At 48.3% G+C, this 7,778-nt stretch overlaps 1 pseudogene; it reads right to left on the reverse strand.

Annotated features, from left to right (window-relative positions):
• Positions 1 to 7,048: 7,048 nt before the first annotated feature.
• Positions 7,049 to 7,778, reverse strand: LOC129631486 (60S ribosomal protein L13-like; annotated as a pseudogene).

The following is a 7,778-nucleotide window of genomic DNA, read 5'->3' on the forward strand; positions in this document are numbered from 1 at the left end:
TTGGACAAGTTACGTAAAATCTCTGAGTCTCTCTTGCTTCTGAAGAACGAGAATAAGACTTTCAAGAGGATTAGCAGGATCAAACAAGATGATGAACACTTAAGAGCAACTTTTCTGGGACCACAGTGACTGGATCCAAATTCTGGTTCCATCACTCAATTGTGTGAAGACTTTGGCAAGTTATTTAACCTCCCTTGCCTCAGTTTATCATCTCTACATGGGAATGACGATAGTGACCACCTCATGGGGTTGTAGAGAGGATTAAATATTAATATTGGATTCAGAATAGGGCTAGCTTGCACAGCTTGTTAGTTTATGTTTGGTACATGTCGGTTACATAACGATTATCTATTTATTCTCCTTTTCACCCATCTTTGCCCATTTCAAAGGCAGCCCAGCTACTGCTGCTGTGTTTTCATGTAGCCAAAACAACGTCTGTTCCCTTGTCACTTCATTAGGATAGCACCCCAGATGTTTGAATTGGGAATAGCCAAAATCTGAGTCTCTCTGGGCCTGAGTGCATGTGAACAGCTGGGCAGGAAGTTCCAGCTTCAGAAAATACCAGCTTCCATGGGTCTTGGGAGGCAGCAGCCAACCTCTTGCAGGACCCGGCTGCCCTCTGCTGTCAGCCCCCATTAGGCTGCTGGCGAGGGAGATGCTCCCTTAGCTGGACCATGTTTCAGGGAGGCCCTGGCCTCAGCTATGACCCAGAAGAGGTGGAGACAGAAGTGTGGTAACCAGAGACCCCGAAAGATCTGGCGACTGATTGGCTTCAGATGTCCTTTTTTATCAGCAACTGGCTTGTCAGTCGTGGGCCAGGGAGGAGCTGAGCTGCCCATAAAAACATGAAGGTAAGGGATTGGGCTGCAGGAAATCAGACCACCTCTGATTTGAGGTGCAGTGACCACCTCTGTCCCCAGAGAAGGCCCAGCAAGGGTCATGGCCTGACCATACCCTGGAGCCATGGCTGACTGTTTCTACAGCAAAGAATGGCTTTATGCAGGGAGCAGCCACCCCACCTACTGCAGCTTCAGGTCTAGTCCAGAGTCCCGGCCTCAGACAGGAAGACCCAAAGTCAGAGAGGAGAGCCCTGAAGCAAGTCCAGCTCCTAGAGACGGTGAGTCTGGGGCACACTTGAAGGTCATGGTCAGACCAACAACAAGTCACCTGTCTGCTGCCCACCCTGAATCCATGCCCAGGTTCCTGCTACATTTCTGTTCTTACACCACAGGCCCCCAGACTTCCCTGGTAGTTGCCATTGACCCCTGACCCCTCCCATCTGGTCACTTGGTAGTAACAATAACCTATCAATGGGGAGGAGTGAGAGGGCAGGGCTGACAAATGAGACAAACTCACTTCGCAGATGAGGAAAGACATTACAGCTCCGATGTTTCAAGTGAGTGACAGACAGATCCACGACTAGAATTATTAGATAAGCGATTAAATTGTGAAGAGTCCCCCATCAGGGTTTGGGAATTGGAAGAGAGCATGGCACAAGGAGTACCTGGCTTTGTTAAAAGAGAAAATAGGACTATCCACGTCTCACAAGCCATGCTTCCCAGGAGGACTGAGACCTTGGGAGCATCAGCACCTTGGACAAGGCCAGTGCCCTGAGCTGACATTCCATCAACAAGCACACTCTTATCTTGTGGCAGTCACTGTTTCCAGTACTTTACAAACTGCAACTCTTTGAATCTTCTCAATGAGCCAATGAGGTAGTATCACTATCCCCATTTGTAAGTGGGGAAAACTGAGACAAAAAGGGATGATACAATTTAGTAGCTGGGGGGACTAGGATTTGAAGTCAGGAAATCTGGCTCTAGTCTGACCTTTAACCACAGATGTGCCCTATCCCTTGGACCCCAGCCATTCAGGCATAACATGATCCAGTTGGTAGAGGCATGGATCCTCAACTAGTTCCAACACCCTCTTCAATTAAAAATATATAATATAAAAATAAATTTATTTGTGTGTATCCACATTCGTTATTTGTATACATACATATATTTTATATATGTTATATATATACATGCACTTAAATATGCATACATTTATATATAAATATAATTTGCCTACAATATGCTAGGAAGCAAATGACTTGCTCTGGATAACAAAGTAAGAGAGTTCATCTTGAACAAATCTCTCCTGTAAGTCAAGGAAAATACCTTTGCTCACTTTCTCCAAACACACTGCATGTCTCAGTCATGCAGTCCTGCCACCCCAAACCTCAAAATTCTCCTTAGTCTTGCCCTCTTTCAGAGAATAGGATGGTAGTTTTCAAGATGTTAGTCTGCTACCCTCCTCATTTGCTGGCAAATTAAATCTCTCAAGGGACTTCCCTGGCGGCCCACTGGTTAGGGTGTTGCACCTTCACTCTGGACGGTGCAGGTTAGATCCCTGATCAGGGGACTAAGATTCTGCAAACTGCATAGGACAGCCAAAAACTAAATATAAATAAGCAAATGCATTTATTTAGGACTCCAGAAAGGCACTGGCCAGCACCGGTGTGTTTTTGTAACAAGAGCTACCCCAAAAATGGCTACTGCCAGCTTCTATGTTTCCAGGGTGGGCTTCAATCACTTCCCACCTCTCCAGGAGACTCTTCTAGAACAGCAGAGATGACTCAGGAGGCCCTGGAAGATCTCAGCATCCCAGGATGGAGAATCCAGATGCCAAATCACCAGGGAAGACAAGTTGCAATTGGCAAAACCCATTTGAACTGTGATGTGAATGAAAAACATATGCTTGTTGAATGAAGGAATAATCAATGAGCTAACAAACTGGAATGTTTCTAAGTGCCAAGAGCAGAAGAGCACAAGGTTTCTGTAAAGCTTTGGAAAAGATGGTGAACTACTTGACAGGAAATTTTTCTCACTCCAAACAACTGGATTAGATAACCTGGCACCCTAGTGAAACTATCCGGAGAAGCCACTGTTCTTTCCCATTCTCTCCTGTTGCTGCCCCCATCTAAAGAGCACAAAGTGTTTCTAAGGCTATATATAGCCTTATGGGGTGGTATTATGATTAATTCTGAGTTCTGAAGACCCTGCTTTGGCCAGTGGAATGGTATCATCTAGGAGAGCGATGTATGTGCATTAAAAGGAGTGTGGTTATGTAAAAAAATTTTTTTTTCTTTCCTTTATTCAAAGCTTTGTCCTCGTTCTGATTCAGGATTGGGAACAGGGACCAACTTTTCAGTTACATGCTGGGCAGACCACTTCTGGCCGTCTCCAGGCTCCTGCTCCCATTCTCTGGGCTGACAGGGCACTTTGGCAATGGAGGAAGACAGTCAAAACAGAACCTGAGCACTGTGGCCACCAGGTGGCACCAGCACACACTCCCGGCTGCCCAGCAGAGGCTGAGGGACACCAGGAGGACTAAGGGTCTTTGTTCTCTGGACCCATCTCAGAGCCTCTTTGAACCCTCAACACCTGCCTGACCAGGATAGTGAAGAGCCATTCTTGTTTGGATGAAAAAACTCCACTGGGTTTTGTATTGTTATAGCTTGGGTGGAGTTATTCACTTATTCATTCATTCTTTGATCAGAATTATACTCAGTCCCATTATTATTCCAGGAAGGAACCAGAGAATACAAGGAAGGAATAACCCTGTCCTCAGGAACTCTCAGTCTGATGAAGAAAACAGATGGTGTGCTAATAAGGAAACGTGTGTTGAGCACTGACTGCGTGCTTTTCTAAAGCCCTCTAATGGCTCCCATTGCCTTCAAGGTAAATCCAAACTCCCCCTCCTCAGCCTGCCCCTCCTCTCCACGCTGATCACCTGGACTCGCTGCGGGTGTGTCCCCAAGCACACCTGGCCCCCCGGCCTCATCCTTGTGCCTTTCTCTGAAACTTGCTAATTCCTATGTGTCCCTTAAGATGTCATCTCTTATAAAAGCCTTTCTGAGCCTGTCCTTGTCACTGCATTTACCACAGTTTGTCTTTAAGAGAAAGACAAAGATCTTTCAGAGAACTAACAACTTTTGGTACAGGCGGTCACAACCACTTACTTTTATGTGTATCTCCAGTGCCTAGGCAAGTATCTGGCATATGGTCAGCCCTCAGTGGATGGCTGGGTTTATAGATGAATGAAGCAAGGCCGTTTCTCAACCTGGCAGTGAGATCATGCACAGACTCCCACCTAGGGAGACAGAGAGGTCTCCCCATAACAGGTGGCCCTTGAGCTGAGTCATGAGGGAAATTCCAGGTCATGAGAGTCACTTCTTACAGCACAGAAGTGGGAGGCAGTAAGGGAATACAAGGACTTGCAGATTTGAAGTGTCTAAGTAGAAGGGCTGCAGAGAGAAATAAAATCCGGACAACAGGATCCTCCTATTCTGGATAAGGATATGGAATTTTTTTCAGAGGGTAGCAGGGAGCCAGTGAAAAGCTTTATATTTTTCACTGGAGTAATGTGACCAAGGGATCAAACTCAGGTCTCCTGCATTATTAGCAGATTCTTCACCATCTGAGCCATCAGGGAAGCCCTCTCACAATGTGATCATACTTGGTTGTATATAGTGTATCAGTGAGCAGTTGCTGCGTAACAAACCACCCCCAGGCTGAAAACAACCACCATATATTTGGCTCCTGAGCCTGTGGGCCACCTTGGAAGTTCTGCTGAGCTGGACCAGCCTCAGCGGATCTTGACTGGGCTCACCCATGTGTCTGCAGCTGTGGGTCTTGGTTGCTTCCAGGTGCTGTCTCATTCTCCAGCAGGCTCAGCTGGACTTGTTCACATGACAGTCACAAGGGCGGGAGAGTAAATGTTCACGTGCAAGGCTTCTTGAGTCCTGAGTCAAGAGCTGGCAAACCATTACATCTGCTCTATTTTATTATCAAAGTAAGTTAAGAGTCCAGACACTTCCTGAGTGCAGTTACAAAATCACACCACAAAGGGCATGTACAGAGGGAAGCAAAAATGATTGTAGCCATTCAGATGGATTGCTCTGGCTCTGCAGGGTGGAGAACAGCAGCAGGAAGCACTAAAAACTTGGCCCAAAAGTTTATTTGGGTTTTTCTGTAAAATGTGCTGGGAAAAAACCCAAAGGGGCCTTTCAGCCAACCTAAATAGGATCCTCAGTTAGCCCAGGTAAGAGGCAAAGGATAGATCCTTTTCAGACAAATGCGTTATGAGTCAACTTGCCTCAGCACTTCTGAGGTGCTAAGTACTGAACTGGTTCCATCTTGGAGCCTGGGGCGGTCACCTGGACCGGAAGGTATTTAATCTCAGTTTGAAGGAGGAATAAGATTTGGTAATCTCTGCGCCCCTACCCCAGCCCCAAGCAACTGCTTCATGGTTAGGGCCCTAGAGGCTGCAAGAGACAAGGGAGCAATCTGAATGCTGTTCCTGGGTGTGTCAGGCATAGTCACCATTCTTTGGGATCATTGCTGAGAGTCTTGCCCTGGGTTGGAGGTCAGCCACCACCCTTGAAGGAGGTGTGGTTATTATTGACACTGCCCACAAGAGGGCAGCAGAGAATTGTCAGTCAAATGGGTGCCTTTGGCCAGACTCAGGCATGAAGTTAAACATGAGAAGCCTAGATAAATATCTTTAAACCATGTTCTGTGTAGGAAGGGAGAATTACTTTGCGCCTATGGACTCATGTTCTAGAGGCAGTTAACCAAGCATCATATCCCAGCTGTGTCATGCATGTGAGACCTGTGCTCTTATACAACAGCCACTCTCAGAAGCCTCCAGGCCCCGTGATTGCTTTAGTACTCTATTGTAATCTTGAAATTCTTAACAATTTTAAAATTATTCCATGTGCAGTCTGGTCCCATTTAACTAATCTTCACAAAAGCCTCATTGTCCAAGTCCATGCTCAGTCACTTCAGTCATGTCCAACTCTTTGCGATCCTTTGGACTGCAGCTCACCAGACTCCTCTGTCCTTGGGATTTCCCAGGCAAGAATACTGGAGTGGGTTGCCATTTCCTCTTCCAGAAGATCTTCCCCAACACAGGGATGGAACCCAAGTCTCCTGTGTCTCCTGGATTGCAGACAGATTCTTTACCCACTGAGCCATCAGGGAAGCTCAAAGCCTCACTAAGTAGACATTAATATGTCCATTTCACAGATGAGTTGACTGTGGAGATGGAGGCAGCCAATATGGACTTTCTAAAGGTGGAAAGCAGCAGTAGGGGATAATCATCTCCTAATTTGGTTCTTACTCTGCTCTTAACCTCAGTTCCAGGCCTCTCACAGTGCCACAACATCAGGAAGAGGATTAAACCCAGTGGAGGCTGGGCTGTCAGACACTGATGGCCAGAGCACTGGCTCTGGACTCAGGAGACAGAGAATTCAGAGCATGATTTTCCAGCTGACCTTGGGCACGTACATTTCTCTCTCTGAGCCTCAGTTTTTCCATCTATAAAATGGTACAGATGCATTCCGAGGTCCCTTGCTGCACCCTTGTATTAACCATGTCCTCTATGTCCTGTATTCTGATGTTTTGACAGCTGGAGCCTTGCTGATTCTGGGGGAACTGCCCCTCCCAGAGTTAGCCAATCCCTGGAGATAAGAATGAACTTTCCCTTCCAGCATCCCAGAGCCTGTTTCCCAACTTCTTTATTAGGCCCTCCACATGGACCACTATCATCCTGTCCTAATCACTCTAGATCAAGGACCTGACAACTGTTGGTAGTCCCTAAGCCCCAGAGCGTGGGGGCGGGGGGAGGGTGGGGGAGTGGGAGCGGGGGTGGGGGTGGGGGTGGGGTGGGTGGGGTGGGAGCAGGGAGTTGGCTAGCTCCTTCAACCCCCTCCCACCAACCAAGATAAAGATAAAGTTCTTTTTTTTTTTTAGATGTGAAAATAGTATTTTAATAGTCAGTAACAGGAACACACAGCACCTCCTGGGCTGGAGGGTCCAGACAAGAACACTCACTAAGCACAAGCCTCCACGTACCAAAGCTGCTTCCCTCACAGCTCTGTTGCAACAAAGGTCAGACACACCCCAGGTCCCCCTCAAGGAGGCCCCCCCGCCCCCACCTCCAGGCCCTGGCTCCTTACACAACGAAGGTCACATGGACACTGCAGGTTTATCATAAGTTGCCAACAGCACTTTATTTTTTCTTTTCAACATCCTGTTCTGCGGCTTCCTTGGCCCTTTTTGCCTGGATGCCAAAGAGCAGGGCGTTGGCACGGGCCATGTGGAAACTGGCAAATGCCTTAAAGTCCTTCTCCTCTGTGATGACTCTGGCTTTCTCCTTCTTATAGACGTTCGTATGGGCATAATAGGTCCGGTCAGCTGAATCGCCAGTTTGAGCTCTTCAGCAGAGCTGTCTGCCTTCTTGGGGGCCGAGGGCTTCCTGGGGAACAGGATAAGCTTGGAGCGGTACTCCTTGAGCCGCTGCATGTTGGCCTGCAGGGATTCCGTGCACTTGTTCCACCGCCTCAGGTCCACTGAGATCCCAATGGTCCGGGCCACCTTCTTGTGGATGCCGGCCACCCTAAGCTCCTCCAGGCTGAAGCCCCTGCTGGCACAAACGTTCGTGTGGTGCCTGACCGTCAGGCATCTCACCACCGGCCGGAGAGGACGCGACGTGGGGCGCGGGGCAGTGCGGCGCGCCTTGGCCTGCCGGGCCTTGTGTCTATGGATCTTGTGAGCCGGCTGGTTGAACCACGTGGCCACGCGCCGCTGCCAGTCCTTGTGAAAGTGGGGCTTCAGGATCATGCCATTCCGGCTGGGCGCCATGGCTGCGGCCGAAAGGCCTCATCCAAGGGCTCACTGCCGGGAAAGCCAAGATAAAGTTCTTACCCTCAATTCCTCCCTCCTTCC

Source organism: Bubalus kerabau, chromosome 17, assembly GCF_029407905.1.
Source record: "Bubalus kerabau isolate K-KA32 ecotype Philippines breed swamp buffalo chromosome 17, PCC_UOA_SB_1v2, whole genome shotgun sequence".
Taxonomy (NCBI): Eukaryota; Metazoa; Chordata; class Mammalia; order Artiodactyla; family Bovidae; genus Bubalus; species Bubalus kerabau.